Consider the following 16,936-nt stretch of genomic DNA (forward strand, 5'->3'; position numbering starts at 1 on the left):
AATATATAGTCCACAAACAAATTATAAAACAATGACGTCCTAGAATTGGTGAAAGGCCGATGCTTTAGATAAGTTTTAATAATGGCAACAATGGCTTTGAAAAAATCTTTCGTTGCGTTGCAACATATTTTTCCTTATTATAAACTTGTTTTACAACTAAAATTTAAATTTAACATGTAACATGTTAAAACAGCGTTATGAATATCTTCTCTAAAGTATTGTTACGAAAACGCCACATATCAAACAAAACATTTCTCTTCAACAATGAAGTAAAATAGGTTTATTTCCATTTTTTATGAAAATTATACGGTTGTGAAAAGACGCGCGCTAGACTATACATTAAACTTTGCATATATTATTATTATTCCACCCTTTTGTTACCGATCCGGACCGTATTTATTTAATGTGTGTCTCAAAAACCATGCGATTTCCACGAGCTGTCTCAAATCAGCATTATAAAATGCAATGAGACGCAGAAGGGACACGCCGGAGAGACAAAAAGCAGATGATCACACATTACGAGACGATGAACAACCAGACCGAGACCGAAATCAAACACGTCAGACCTCAGCGGATCTGCTTCTCCATCAGCGCTCAGTCTAAAAAATATTTACAACTCAATGTGTGTATATTGTACAATTTAAAAATAAACCATAATAAACCAGATTTTACCGGCGGCTATTTTGGTTGCAAATTCATACCCCTTCGGCCTCAAAATCCCCCAAAAAAACTTCCGCAATGGAAAAATTTGTGAAAAGTATAAAAATAATTCACTTTTTTACTGTTCTTTCGAAGAAAAATATTTTTGAATATCAGAAGCACAGACACAGATTATTTGCTTCTCTGGACTTCGCGCAGTGGCCTGGAAAAAAAATTCGATGAATCTTACGGCACTTTGACTACGAATCTAGTGCATCCTTTCTGACCCGTATAAATTTATTTTGTATGCTCATTGAGGTTATTATTTTAACCCTAAGCCTGATTTATTGCATCTATTTCTACTTTAAAAAATATTTATTAATAATTAAAACCGACAGATCGAATTTCGATAACCAATTTATGAATACATAATAAAAATATTTTTTTCACTCAAATTAAATTATATGCGATTTGGCATTATAATTTTTATAAATATTTTTAGGCCATCAATAGGCTATTTAAATAATATATACATATCCTAAAATGAGTGATAAATAGTTCCGAAAAGTCAAACAAAGGATTACAGATGTATCTTAAATTCTTTATGACTTTGAGAATTGATACGTTTTTCAGCACGCTATGTTTATTTCGCGTGATAGTAAATGATCAATCGTTTAAATATTGCTTCAAAAATCAATGTTAAAATTAATATATGATATATTTCAATGCGTATTTAAAGCATAATAATATTTTTATAAAAATATAATATAAAGCTTCTTGTGCTTTATTTAATTTAACTTTGCTGCACTACAGTTCCATAAGTTTCTCTTTATTGAACCAATAACATCTTTCGAGTTCCTTACTTGTCTTTCCGAGAAAGTCTGCGAAAGTCTTTATATTGTCGATTGATTTATTTTATTAAGTCTCTATTGCACATTTACTGAACACTATGAGTTTATTATTATGCTTTATCTACCTTGACATAAAAATAGTGTATGAATATATACGATTAATCATATGGTTTGCATGCATATATTTTTTGGTTCAGTTAAATTCAAACTATACTTTGCTAAGTCATCGTATTATATAAATGATATATATCTATACATATATGTATGTAGCAAATAAATTCATATCATCTGACAGTACATGAAAAGTGAAATGTTTATTTGTATACGATTGTATTTATAAATTAATTAAGCGTGTAATATATTTGGAAAGCTTCTGCCTGTATGATTTATTACAACAAATTATAATTTATTTATACTACGTCAGAACGAATGACGTAAAGTCACAGCGCTCTATTTTTATAATTTTTTAAAAGATTAAGTAAATTGAAGCAAATGTATCTGTGACGTGATAGAAATATATATTTTATATATAAAAATATATTGATAGATTTTTTTTGCAAGTATTAAATTTTTTTTAAATGTAATTCTAAATATATAAATACGTGTTTTTCTAAATATATAAAAAACGAGTGTCCGACACATTTGAACAACATACATAAAAACATAAAATTTATAGTACAACAAGAAAAATTTCTCCCTTTTTTTAGACACACTTATAACTTTATTAAATACGCACGCATTCCGTATACCTTTCAATTTTCTCCAAAACTCCCTTAAGGGAGTTTTGGAGAAAATTGAAAAGGTTTTTGGTAGAGAATAAATCAGAACTTATTTACATTCAAGTGGAAAAGTCGCTTCTTTTCTGGCGCATGGCAAAGAATCTATTCTAAATGACTCTCAAGCCATTTATAAAATAGTTTATGCACATTTTGAGAAATCCTGCACAGGACAAACTGCCTTCGATCAAATTAAACCATTAAAAATAGACGATGCTAATTCGGCATTAGCTGAACAAGCATTTAATGATGTCTACATACTTCTCTTCCATTAGTACTTTGGCCAAGATAAAAAGTCGTTTTTTTCAGACTAAACGGAAAGTAGTTGAGATAGAAATCAACAAAACATCTTCCTTGAACAAAAGAGACGACGAAAAAACCCCCACATAACCAGACTAGAGCTGCAGTTAGTCTCCGAAGATTTGGAGTGACAGACAATTCGAAACGTCAGACGCTTATTTAAAAGTAAGATCACGATGGCATCCGTATATATAATATATATTTATATATCCCCAAAACCCTAAATATTACAACATGCCAATTTTCCAATATTTACTAAAGTATCTCGTAATGTAATTTTGAATGTGAACGCGTTCTCTTTATGTATTGTAGATAATCAAGAATCTGTTGAGCAAGAGTGAATTTTCTCAGTTGGTAAAACATTTGGGCTCACTTGAACCCTCTCGTTGTATGGTAATGAATCGTGATAATGTAAATAACTTTGGAGAGATCCTTGTCGACACTAATTTAATCTCGAGGCTCGCCTTCCTTTTGTCTGCGGTCTTTCGTGCGAGCGGACTTGATGACTGAATATATATCATGCTGAATTTCATTACTTGAAAAAAAAACGTTAAAATAAAATTAAATTACGCATTAAGGCCTCGTGGTTTTGAACGTATCACGTGACACTGTAAATTATTTACTGTCAAAGGCTTAAGTCGAATAAGGACAGAAAAAAACATGCGCTCAAATAAATAATGTAAAAAATATACAAGTCAAATATTCAACGAATAATCTGATACAAATAAATCATGACAATAGATTTTATAACTTCAGAAAAGACGCAATTACTCGTAAAGCTTCCGGAAATTTTTTTGAATAATAAACTTGTAAATAATATTTAAATACGAAGAAAAAAGCAATAAATCAATGTGCAATGCCAGAGTATTAGGGAGTCGGATAGCGACAGCCATATGCGAGTCGATAAGTGCGGATGTCCTTGCTCTAACGGGCATCAGAAGTGGAAGCGATCGTGATTCTCGATCACGTTCCGAAAAAAAAAATTCTCGAGAATAGTTTGACTGCAGATAGCAATATTTAATAGTTAGAAGAAGGGCTTAGTAACCTACAGCTTTATGCGATAACTCAGAAAATCGTATCCCAACGCTTATATGATTATATGAGGATTGTAAATTATAGATTTCGATTCGAATGCTGCTAATCAAAGTATCATAGACACAAATAACTAATTTTAACGTGAAAAGCGTTCCTCATAATAAAGCAGAGCACTTTAAAAAAATTTTCGCAAGAGAGAAGCTCCACTTGCTCTCAAAAGTGATTCAGAAATCTCTAGTGAAAGTTTTTTGAGTCAAAATGTTTTCACTGAGATCGTAAGAATAATTTTATGCCAAACGGGACTGAGAAAATGACACAGTATAGCACTTTCCATCACTAAAGGGCAGACGGTTAACGAAAGCCCATCTTCACTTTGTAAAGAGAGTTAGTCATTAACAAATCGAATTTATGTAAACAATTTTAAATCATATACATACAGAAAAAAACTTGAATTTGTAACTACTGTATTTATGCCAATTATAATTACGTGAAAAATAGAAATAGACCTTTAAAAAATTCTTAAAAAATTTTTTTTTAATATAATTTCATTATTAAATTGCAATATATTTTAATAAAAATTTCTTATAAAAGAAAAAAATTATGGCGTAGCTCTGTAGAAAGACCCCATACCTTTTTGAAATCTGCCGATTTTCTCGCAGACCAGTTTTTTCTTATCTGATATTACGAAAATAAAATTAATAAAGTAATTAAAAAATCGTAAAAAACAATTATATTCAAATACTTCCGATCTCAATAAAAGCTTTCAAGAAAGCATGCATATTTTGAAACATCTGGCACAAATTCATCCTGACATATGCAGCGATATAAAAAAATCAGTGGTTGTAAAAATTCAGAAATATTAGTGCAAATTTAATTTTTAACAAAAGAAGTACACAAATTTGTTCTAAAACACTAACGTAAAGAAATTACTGAAAAATTGATAAATAGTCGCTGACGAGAACATCGAAACAAAAGTGGAACATGAAGAGTTAAGACCATTCGAATGTTTTCTTTGAGTATAATTTTCACCACCACATCATAAAACACACATTGCAGTTTTATGCCGCTTACGTGAGACAATCTGAATAAAACGAGCAAATTTGTTTCCATAGTCATAGTATCATAAAATATGCCACCTACTACTTTCCTGTTCCCGCAGATAAACACGACATAAAAATAAAATTTTGCGGCAGTTAATGTAGTAAAGGAAAAATCAATAAGTAAATGAAAAATATATAAAATAATGACTTTACAAATATTTTGTGGACTAAAACTAACGCTGAAATAAATGTATTATATCTTACTGGGACTACTTTGAAGAGGACTTTAAATATGTAAATTTAAAAAAAATCGCCATATTTTTTTATAACATCTCGTAGGAGAGTAAAACATTTTGATTAGCGTCGTGTATTTTTTTGTATATCATATAAAAAATACTACGATTTTTTAGGTAAATTGTGTTAACGACCTAGAACACAATACAACAAATCCTGTTCCATCACCACAATGCTCCGGCTTATGCATCGATACAATCAACCACTAAAATCCATTACATAAACCTTTAATTATTTTCCCATGCCCCATTTTCATTGGAACTGTCCTTTTTTGACTTCTATCCGTTACCGCAACTAAAAAGGTTCATTGCCGGGAAAAGATTATAGCCAAATGCTGAATGTCTATTTTCAAAAGCTTGACAAATCGGTATTTAACACTGGGATAATGGCACCAGAGTATTTTAAATGAGATGTATTGCACTTAAAGAAAAAAAGTAATGAAAACACTACCCTAACCACTGCCCTCTTATATAAATCATTGAACTGTTGTACTATCTAAAATATGTTATTGCATATGAATTGACCGATTTTTTTTGCTATGTATTTTTATTTCGTTACGTTTTTACGTTTATTGACACTTACTAAGATGTGCATTTTGTATGATATTTTTAATTAATATTCGCATAGATTTTTTTAGATCACTTTCGCAGTTTCAGTATTGGAATATATCCTAAAATTGTAAGATGTTTTACTACATATAACCACATGGAATGCCAACGGTATATCGCAACACACAAAAGAAATAAAAAATCTCAAGCAACCTTACTTCAAAATACCTGGATACTGCATGTATTTCATGAGACACCCAGATAGAATAATTTAAAATATTGAATATTACGAAGAAAAATTTTTCTAGAAGAATCAAGCGACAAATGTTAAAACGCAAGTTTGGTACTCATCATCTGCCGTGTATTGTCTCCCATAGTGCAACATTAAAAAATAAATAAATAAATCCTTTTTGAGCAAACTGGGAAATTAATTAATTGCTGGAAATGATTATAATACCATAGAAAAGAACTTAATTATTACTAAAAATGGGACGGAGCTTAGTCGCAAAAGCTAGGACCTAAACGTTTTAAACTATTATGACTTATTAATTAGGTGACGTGCTAACGTCAAATTTAAAATACAGTTTTATAATGATTGTTATTTTTGAATAATATGATGATCATGGTAAAATCAGTTAACTTAAAATTGTGGATTGCGTATTAATAATAAAAAAAAAAAATTGTTTAGAATCACCAAATATATACACATAAATTAAAACGATACCGAGTATAATAAAATACTAGTCAAATACTTTTTCTTGCTAAAAAACAGCAAATATCAAACTTTGTGACATATACAATTTATTTTTTATTTTTAACACTTGACGCGGCGAAATTCGCACGACCGTTCAACACGGAATATGTTTTCCTCGGGCCTACAATTTAAGAAATACTTTAAATACTTATTTAAATAAAATTGAAAAAATTATTTCATTCAAAATAAAAAAAAATTTAAAAAAAAAAAAAGTTTTTTTTCTATAATGTATTTTTTAACATATTATATATTTGACTAAGAGTACTTATAGAATCAACTAAAGTGAAGAAATAATTTTGGCCGCCCAGATCGGGCAAATACCCCACAGTGATCGTCAAAAATATTCGAAAAACTGTCATTTCAACGAATCAATCCAATAATTGAAAAGAAAAGAATTATTCCAGATCATCGATTTAGATTTATAAATCATTACGGAACTATAAAGCAAGTCAATAGGATAAGAAAAAAAAATTAATAACGATTTTGAGGGCAAAAGGTACTGCACCGCTGCGTTGATAGATATAAGTCTGGCACTATAATATATAAGTAAACCTGCCAAAATAAATTTATAAAATATTTTAATATGGTTATTCACTAAAAACGTCTTGTTCCAGTCACTTGATAAGAAACAACCTTAAACTTGAATATTAATTTTTTTCAATAAAAAAATTTTTGACCTTAATTAAATATTACAGAAAATTCTGAACGATCTAATAATGTAACCAAAGATAGCAACAAGGGTCCGAAGCCTACTAATTATTATTTATTAATCGGTTTGGAAATTCTAGAATTATCTGAAGACCTTGAAAACTACTTTTATTGGATTTCGTAAATAAATGACGCATTTATGGATGGCGCAAACGTGCCGGTCGGTTGAATAAAAAAGGCCAGATGTAATAAAATAAGTGTTTCTATTATTATTTCAATAATAGGTTAGTTATTTTGCGTCTCTCAAACAATGTAATAAAATAATACAATATATTTTATTTTTGAATTTAGACATTGTTATATTGTTGCCCAATTCTCACATCCAAGTTTGAGTATCTGTAACCACAAAAAGCACCTTCTAAAGCACCTACTAAAGTTTCCTCTCAATGCTATAGGTTAATCCTGCGGTCCGCTATCCATCAAGTCGCCGGTTCGATTACCGGAAAGCCTAACCGGTGACAAAGCGAGTTATTTATCGCTCGCCGCCATAATTGATCTTCCTGCGTGGCGTGAGCGCTTTTCAAAATACATATTTTATATTAGTATGATATCTCACGTTTACGAATTGTCAGATGACTTATCTTGGCACATTTGATCAATGATACCATTTCCGTTGTAAATTCATATTTTTTTCCACATATCATCAAATAAAAAAAGGTCACAAGAATAAATCTAGATGTGATGTAGTCGATTATAAGAAATATTATAAATATATACAATGTATATTTCGTTGTTGAAACAATCAATTCATTATTGAAGGAAATGTTCAAATTATTAAGACATCATATCAAAATTATTATATATGCTGCGTCATCGCCACTGATATAATTTTAATAGCAAAGAGTGATTAATGTTTTAAGATGTAATAAATCACTCGGTTTTTGTTTATTTTCTTAATATAAATTTAGGGTTATTTTTGCCAATAAAACATTTTTGCAAATATCTGACGTTAATCAATAAAATTGTATTCATTAATCTCACCGCGTTAGTTCGAAACACTTTAATAGATAAAACACAAAAAAATATATTATATTTCTGTTTTTATTTTTTAGATAAATAATACATTAATGAATATCCAATGAATCACCTACCACTTAAAAAATGTTTTTAGTAGCTGTGGATGCCAATTTTTATCAATTTTAGGGCCCAATTTAAATTTCTGTATAAAGAGTTCAGATGTACATAAAAACAGATATAACAAAGTAGAATCGGGATTACCTAATAGTATATTATATATGTATGTGTGTGTTGCGATACACACATATACATCGAATTTAGTGCTTACGTTACGGGTGAAACTACTTTCGGTCCATTAAAACCCTCAAAAATTTGAATAATATGATGATCATGGTAAAATCAGTTTGTGGATTGCGTATTAATAAAAAAAAAAAAAAATTGTTTAGAATCACCAAATATATACATATTTAAAAATTAAAACGATACCGAGTATAATAAAATACTAGTCAAATACTTTTTCTTGCTAAAAAACAGCAAATATCTTTAATATATTAATATATAAATATATTTTAATAATTAATAAGTGCAAAAAATTTTCACATTATTTAAAATTTAAATAAACTAAACATATTTAAAATCTATAATAAATTAAGAATATTTAAAATCCATAATAAAATAAAAAATATTTTTAAGGTTGAAAAAAATATTTTGAATAAATCTTGAAAATTTATTCTAAAACTTTATAATTTAAAAAATATTTAAATTAGTTAAAAAAATTTAAATTACTTATAAAATGTTATATAATTTTGTGTAGTTTCCTTTCAAAGGGATCAGTAAGAGAGATTCTTGCAACACTATGTGTTTAGTAGTTGGTTGGTAATGAATAGTACTTATTTTGAAACTTGGCCCCTTTTTGTTGAAAATGTTTTTTCAAGCGAAATTTTAAAAATTCTCTAAAAACTATTAATTTAAATTGCCTACGTTCGCCAAAATTGAAGTACATGTTTTTTTTTGTTAAGAGAAGCTAATAAAAATCCACATTATTTAAAAAAATATTTTTTTTAGAATTTTATGATTTTTAAACATATATTGATAAGTGTTTTACAATTTAAATCGTTAAAATCAATTTCGTAGGTCGTTCTTAAGCGCGCGGTGATATCCCGATCTTGGACCGGGATATCCCCTCAATTGCTTACGTTTGACAGTTCTTCGTCATCAGTCAAGCGCGCGCCGGGATACAGCTTAGTGCGATTCAATAAACAGTCTTATATGTTATAATCACTGTATTTTTCTTAAAAAGTGTCAATTGAAGATGATTCAAAGTGTATAAAATAATTAAAACTATAAATTATGAGTGTGCCAGTAAGTGTTTGGTTATATGAATAATGTCACGGTTATTCTAACAAAATTACCATTGACTTTCCAGGATCCAATATTAAAAGACAAACAGCGGTGATTGGGCAATTAAAGGTATACATACCAAAGTTAATTAAACAAAGTAACATTTTACCCACTATATAGTATCGTTTACAGTTAATTTTCAGAAGCAATGATAGATCTAATAACATTTACGTATAGCAAACAATTAATATATGACATAATGCGACTATTTTGAAGAAGATGAAGATATGTCAATCTACGTGTTTAATCATCTACAGTATCTTCCGTCAATTTTGTTCTTCGCTTGTCGTATAAATTTAATTTATGGATTATATTAGTAGTAATAATGTGTTCAATGCTTAACTCTTGATAAAAGTCTTATTGTTTTTTAATTATTTTTCAGAAGCAATGAGGGAGCAATTTGATGACTTATATGGCCACAACGTAGAATTGGTATATATAAACAAAGAGTGAATCTTCTCATGTTGAAGTCACTGTCAGCAAGTATTATCTTTTTGTAAAGAACATACTATATAAGTTTGATGTAACTGAATATCTTGAATTTGGCTATTCCGAAAGAGGAATGAAGGCACAGAACAAAAATTGAACATATTTTACCACATCGGAATTGAAAATAACCTACTCTTAGATATTTTGGCTATCGATTATTCCAGGTTTGCGATCACATATATATAATCATTGTAAATTGTCGTTTATTAGATAACATCCAAGGAACTACACATTTATAAGCTGTCCGTTGGTTGATATATATAGCCGACAGCGCCGATTTGATTGACATTAACTTTCAATCCTCATACATACCAAGGATATATTAAACGTTCACGTTTAAAATTGTGCATTAAATCGGAATCAATGATAACGTTTATGTAATATAAAAGGAGAAATTCACTTTTGGGCCCCGGACCCGGCGACGGGAATTCAAAATTTGAATATTTCATAACGAAGATTGTTTTATGATTGTTTATCTAATTTAATCAATGTATTATTCTAATCCTCAACACATTATGTATACATTTCATTTTCATAGTCATAACACACCTAGTTAAGTTGCAATCCGATTATTTATAAAAGGAAAAACTCACTTTTCGGCCTCGGAGTCCGTCGCCGGGAATTCAAAATTTGAAGATTTCATTACGAAGATTCCTTATCTAGTTTAATCAATGTATTCTTCTAATCCTCAACACATTATGTATATATTTAAGTTAACATAGTTATAACACACCTAGTTAATTTGCAATCCGATTATTTATATTCAGTCAAATGACGAATTAATGAAAATTATTGTCGCGTAGCAAAATTTTGTTATTAAATAAAAGCGTTGTCACGGTACTGTCTATTTGAATTCAAATGCTTATTTTTCATTGGTCGAAGCTATTTGAATATTTGAATGCTTATTTTTGATTGGTCGAAACAACAGAACGCATTATCGGCGGCTCGAAAATCAATCGGAGCAAATTCAATTTTTATTTTTATTATGATTTATTATTATAATTCTTTTGTTTACGTGTATTGTTACACACCGTTCATACAAAGCGATACGATTTACAGAGTAGACGATTGAACGGAGAATGTTTCATTTAAAGTTGTGCGCGTCCGGAAGCGGCTTAGAACAATTATATATAAGAAGATGTGTGTGTTGCGATACACACATATACATCGAATTTAGTGCTTACGTTACGGGTGAAACTACTTTCGGTCCATTAAAACCCTCAAAAATCTTTTACTTTAGCGCAATATTCTGACCTTAACCTCTTGGCATCGGGCCCACTCCCACGGTCGTACACTTCTACGCTAGGAGTAACGAAAGTAGTCTCGAAATAGTCGGTTTAAACTTTGAATCGGGTTCAAGCTTACCTTAAAAACCTAATGGCGTGTTTGAAAATAAAGCAAAAGTTTTATTATAATTTAACAGCGAAATGTTTTAGTTATCTGATACACATAATTTGATGTCATTTGAATATTTAATGATACTTAATTCGTGAGTATTATGTACATGCTCTGGCACTAATAACTCTAAATAGGCGTTTCTGAATAGCGTAAATTACTCAGTGAAGCTTCTTCTTTCCGATCTAGCGCTTACTCATTAGCAACTGAAGTATATGTTATGTATAATATTTATGCCTCGCTTTATTCAGCCAATATATTCTATATTTAGGCAACATAGTTTCTGAGTTTATACAAATAATTATTATGAATAAAAGATCGACTTAAACCAGCGGTTCCCAACCTGTGGTACGCGAGTGGATAGTTGGTGGTACGCGAAAAATAATTAGTAATGGCGGACATAAAAAGTAAAAAAAAATCAGTCATAAAAATATCGTTTAAATTCTTGTATTTTTTCTAAATTAAATTTTTCAGAAAAGCTCGATGACGATCTTTAATGTTAATGATAAAATTGAAAGTATGATTAAGAAATTAGATTTTTGGAAACAGTGTATCGTAAACAATTAACCGGAAGTATTCGAAACTCTACATACTTTTTTGGTTAAAAATAAGTTTGGCTTGTCTCAAGATTTACGAGAACATAATAGTTCATTTAACAGGATTAAAATCGTCTTTCATAGAGTATTTTCCAAGACCGGAAAACAAAGATAATAATTGGATTTCAAACCCCTTCTATGCAGAAAATTTAGAGAAAGCTTCATCGTTGTCAATAAAAGATAAAGAAAATTTATTAGACTTATCAAGTGATAAAACTATACAGATAAAATTCGAACAAAGCAATCAAATTCATTTTTGGTTAAACATTGATAAAGAATATGAAGAACTTTCTGAAAAAGCTCTCAAATTCTTATTACCGTTTACTAGTACGGAATTAGTAGAAAGAGCTTTTTCTTCATGTTTTTTAAAAAATAAGTATCAAAACAAATTGGACGCAGGTGTAGATTTAAAGGTATATCTCACATATTTTTAAAAAAATTGCAAAAAATTATGTTCTTCGAAACAAGCACAAGGATCTCATTAAATTTATTTCGCTTGTATTATTGTGCTTAAATATTCGTAAAATTTGTTTAAAAATTAAACTTATAACTTGATAACAATGTATTATAATCTTAAGCAACACTTTCAAAACTATTATTTTTGATATTAAATAGAAAATTTCAGTAATCAAAATATTTTTAAATACTTAATTTTATTAATATTAATAAATTTAAAACAAAAATTTAGCCTGCGGCGCTACTGTAAATTTATAAAAATGAAAGTGTAAACTGTTTTTTTTTAATATCGGTAATTTTTTTTCAATTAATATCGGTAATTTTTGGAAAAAAATTGCATGCATTTTTTTAACACAAATAATTTAATTTAATTCTATGTATTTTTTTATTAATAAAAATTAGTTGTTAAGAAAAATACTTCCTTAAATGTCCTGGTTCTGAATTTTGAAAAGAAATGAGCTTCGGCAACTTTTATTTAAAAAAAAACATTGTGATATGTAAAGTTCAAATGTCTCATTGTTATCAAAAAAAAATAAAATCTCTGGTAATTTTTTTAAACATAAATAAATTGAGTTCTGGGAAATATAGTTACTCTATAAAATTTATAATGCATCATTTTTATGAAGTGGTACAATTAAGCGTGATGTACTGCCAAGTGGTACGCGAGTAGGGCATCCAAATACCCGGCCAAATTAATTACCCGGTCCTACGGGCATTTCCCGGGAAATAACCGGGTACCCGGTTTGGTTCCGGGTAATTTTTGTAAGCCGTTAAGAGTCTAATTTTTATTATATTTAAATCTTGAATTAAATATGACATGATATATTTAATTTTACTTTAATAATTAATATCATTTTAAAAAAAAATAAGGTATTGAAATAAAATCAATATATTATGTAATTATTAATCAAAATATTTTTACATTCCATCGTTAGGTACATATATACATATACTTAAATACTACATACATGTGTAACAGTACAAAACCGAAATATTTATTTTAACACATATTTGGCAATAATAATACAAATTGCACATGAAAAATACCGAGGAAATAAATTTTATTAAAATTATAAAAGAAATTAGATGATTGTATTTATTATATGTATTATATGTAGGTAGAGAAACAAAGCTTATTTTAGTAATGTTCTTTTTGTAAAAAGTTGTATTTTAAAAACACTAACGAATCTAATGTGTTATATTTTCATTCTACAACGCATTAAAATTTATTTTTATTTACAACTGCAGCCTTTCAAATTAATCCTTATCTATGCATTCGCTTATCTCGAAATCTATAGGCCGCTAAGTGCTGTCCCTTTTTTGTCGTTCAAAGACGTTAGTCGTTTAAGAACGCCGATTCGGCTCTTCCATTTAATTTAAAGTAATGGAAAAAAATATTTAAATGAAATTAACCGGATACCCGTCAAAAATTACCCGGTTTTCGGTTCCATGAAGAACATTGGGGGTAACCGGGTACCCGGTTCCAGTTCTACCCGGTTCGAATGCCCTATACGCGAGCCAAAAAAAGTTGGGAAACGCTGACTTAAACGAAGCTATACTAAAATATTATCACATATACAAATTAAAAATATTATAATAAAATATTATCACATATACAAATTAAAAATATTATATCCTAATATTTTACAGTTACTAGTGGAGTACTACTAGGGCCACATCTCAGACATTATTATTTAAAATACTTTTAAATTAGATCGTAAAAAAATTAAGAACATGAATCAATAGGAATTCAATCGTTTTATAAAAAAAGTTTTTTTTGAAAGCTTCAAATTAATTAGCATATTTGTTTGCAAAGCAAAATCTTGAGCAATAGCTAACCTTAGCTATTGTACCAGATTTTTTTTCTGTGCATACAAATATGCTATTTAATATTAAGCTTACAAAAAAGAACACATTGATTTTAAAACGAAAATAATAATAATTTATTACATTGGTTACTATATATTCTAAATAAAATAACGCGCAATAGCAAAGTATTCACAATATAATAATACATCTGCTTTTTGCGAATAAAATATTAGTTTCAAAACTAATTGAAAAACTTTCTGTATAAATTTATTAATTAAACCAAGTTGTATTGTCGATAGTTTACCCAGTCATTTGCTGGCGAATTTCCTTCGCCCTGTGCTAGCTAAATTTATAAAATTGGTAGCTCAACAAAATTGACATTGCTGGTGAATTATAGCAAACAAACGTATGCATTAAAACACGAATGTTCCTGTTGCGGCAAAATGCTACAGTCATTAAATTTACCAAATCGTGCCGAGAATATCGATGTTGCTGCATCCATAATAAAAAATATTATGCAACCTCAACAAATATGTTATAAATTTTATATTATTATCTGCACGCAGTATGATGATAACACTAATAGAAAATCCGGTTATTGGTAATATAATACAAGTATATGCTCCTACAGTTGATAAATACAACGAGGAAATTGAAAATTTTAATCGGAAAATGAAAGAATTAATAAAAAAATACGAAAAAACACATTATTGAAATTACAGGTGATTTCAATGCAAAAGTCATAAATAAATAAATTCCGGAAATAACAGGACGCTTCGAGCTAATTCAATTTTGCCAAGAGCAAGATTTAGATATCTCCATTACTCGAATTACCTAAAATATGGCTATATATGTACATAGACGTAACCATTAAATTGCGAGACAAAAATAATACGTAACCAAATTGATTTTATATTAATTAATAATAACTGTATTAAATTAGCAAAAACACGTATAGTACAAATGCAACTTTATTTTAGCGAAAAGTTGCAAATACCGAAAATTAAAAGTATATAAAAATCATGAACTAAAACAAAATTAGATTTATGACTTTTAAATAATGAAAAAATACAACTCGAATTTGCATATGTAATAAATCACAATTGCAATGACTAACACATATGAGAAGAAGATAAAATAAATTAGTTTTAGTAAAAAATGGTTTGGGAAAACAATGATTCCGGGCCTCATAATAAAAATTGCACTTTAAATATTTTTTAAATCGTAATTTAATTTTTTGAATAAATATTAATAGGTACGAGTTAACCCTTTCTATGCTACAAATAAAAATTAGCCACCGTTGCAATATTATTCTAAAATCATATTTTATGACAAATATTTTAATTAGGCATTGAAAAATATTTACGCATATTATTTATGTTTAATTTGCTGCTCAGTGTTGCCATATGATGAATTTCTAGTCCAGCTCAATAGCAATAAAATCGTGCCATCGCAGTGTAAACGGTCGATTATTAGGCGTTTATATTAAGACTTATTATTACAATATTACGAGTGAGAATCGAATAAAGCACATCTAAACCAAATTCTGGTAAATTAAAGAGCGCAAAAACAATTATCACTTCTCAGAAGTCAAAAATCCACGTCAAAAGCAATAAAATCGTGTCGGTGGCGTCGCAGTGGGAACGCTCGTTACCGAGCGTTCCCACTGCGACGCCACCGACACGATTTTATTGCTTTTGACGTGGATTTTTGACTTCTGAGAAGTGATAATTGTTTTTGCGCTCTTGAATTGACCAGAATTTGGTTTAAATATGCTTTGATCAGCCCTTTTATATTATAAGTCCATAGTAATATCGGTAGAGATAGCTATCATATTTTAAAACATAGTGTAATATCGAAATGCAGAGAGCAATATGTGAGATTCGATGTAATTCTGTACTTATTCTTTTGCTTATTTTCCCCTGAGAGATAAATTGGCTTGATTTGTAATTTGGACTTTTTGAAAGTTCTAAAACTATAATTAGTTTTAGAAATTTCATTAGGTTAGGTTTTGGTTTAAACAGCAAATGGACGTTTCTCAACTATTAAATTGAGTTTCATAGACATTTTAGAGCAGCATATTAGTGCCTATCAGTTAAATTATATTTTTACCATATGAAATATATATCTACTAGTGAAAATGTATTTGAACTTAATTAGTGAAAATATAACTTTACCACAAAATATATATTTACTGTAATATTTATACATCATATTTAAATACATAATGATAAGTATGTAAATATATTTATTACTATAAATATAGAAAAGTTAAAATCATCACCTGCCAGATAATTTATATTTTTACTGTAAATATATTTCTACCAGTGAAAATGTATTTTGATATGATTTTACTAATATATTATTTTAAAAAATATTTTTGGAATAGATTCGAGACTATTTTTTTTAGGAATAACTGCATGAAACTGAATTTATTATTCGCTTACTTTACTGCATAAAAACATTAAATTTATATAATTCAGCTGGTGATGCTACTGATTTTTTGATATTTCTTTGCTTCTTCCTAAGCTATTCTATCTGAATTTTCAGATCAATTACCTTAATTCACTGCTAAAAATTTACATTAATTAAATATTTTCTCTCATGTCTAATGTTTTATAAGCATTTAAAAAGCAGTAAAGTCAACAATAATTTGCAAACAAATTTTAATATAAACAGAGCCGCGTCAAAAAACTTTGAATAATAATATTTATTGTGAAAGTACTAGCTAGAAAGTGGATGCTTTTGAAGGCACTGTTCCGCTCCTTTAATTAATTGTATAATATGTAAAATATATAAAAAAGGGCTAAAGGAACTTATATTTGAAATACATTAGTATATAAGTACATCTTAAACGACTGTATTTTAGTTCATATTCATTATTTGAG

The 16,936-nt window shown here is 28.6% G+C and overlaps 1 long non-coding RNA gene across 1 annotated transcript; it reads left to right on the forward strand.

Moving 5' to 3' along the window:
• Positions 1–8,684: 8,684 nt before the first annotated feature.
• LOC148234611 (uncharacterized) lies at positions 8,685–10,807 on the forward strand. Its single transcript, XR_015809585.1, has 2 exons — positions 8,685–9,372; positions 9,436–10,807. It is a non-coding gene; the product is annotated as an uncharacterized LOC148234611 (long non-coding RNA).
• The last annotated feature ends 6,129 nt before the right edge of the window (positions 10,808–16,936 follow it).

Source organism: Plectrocnemia conspersa, unplaced genomic scaffold (genome assembly GCF_051122295.1).
Source record: "Plectrocnemia conspersa isolate PC_06_02 unplaced genomic scaffold, ASM5112229v1 ptg000005l, whole genome shotgun sequence".
NCBI lineage: Eukaryota > Metazoa > Arthropoda > Insecta > Trichoptera > Polycentropodidae > Plectrocnemia > Plectrocnemia conspersa.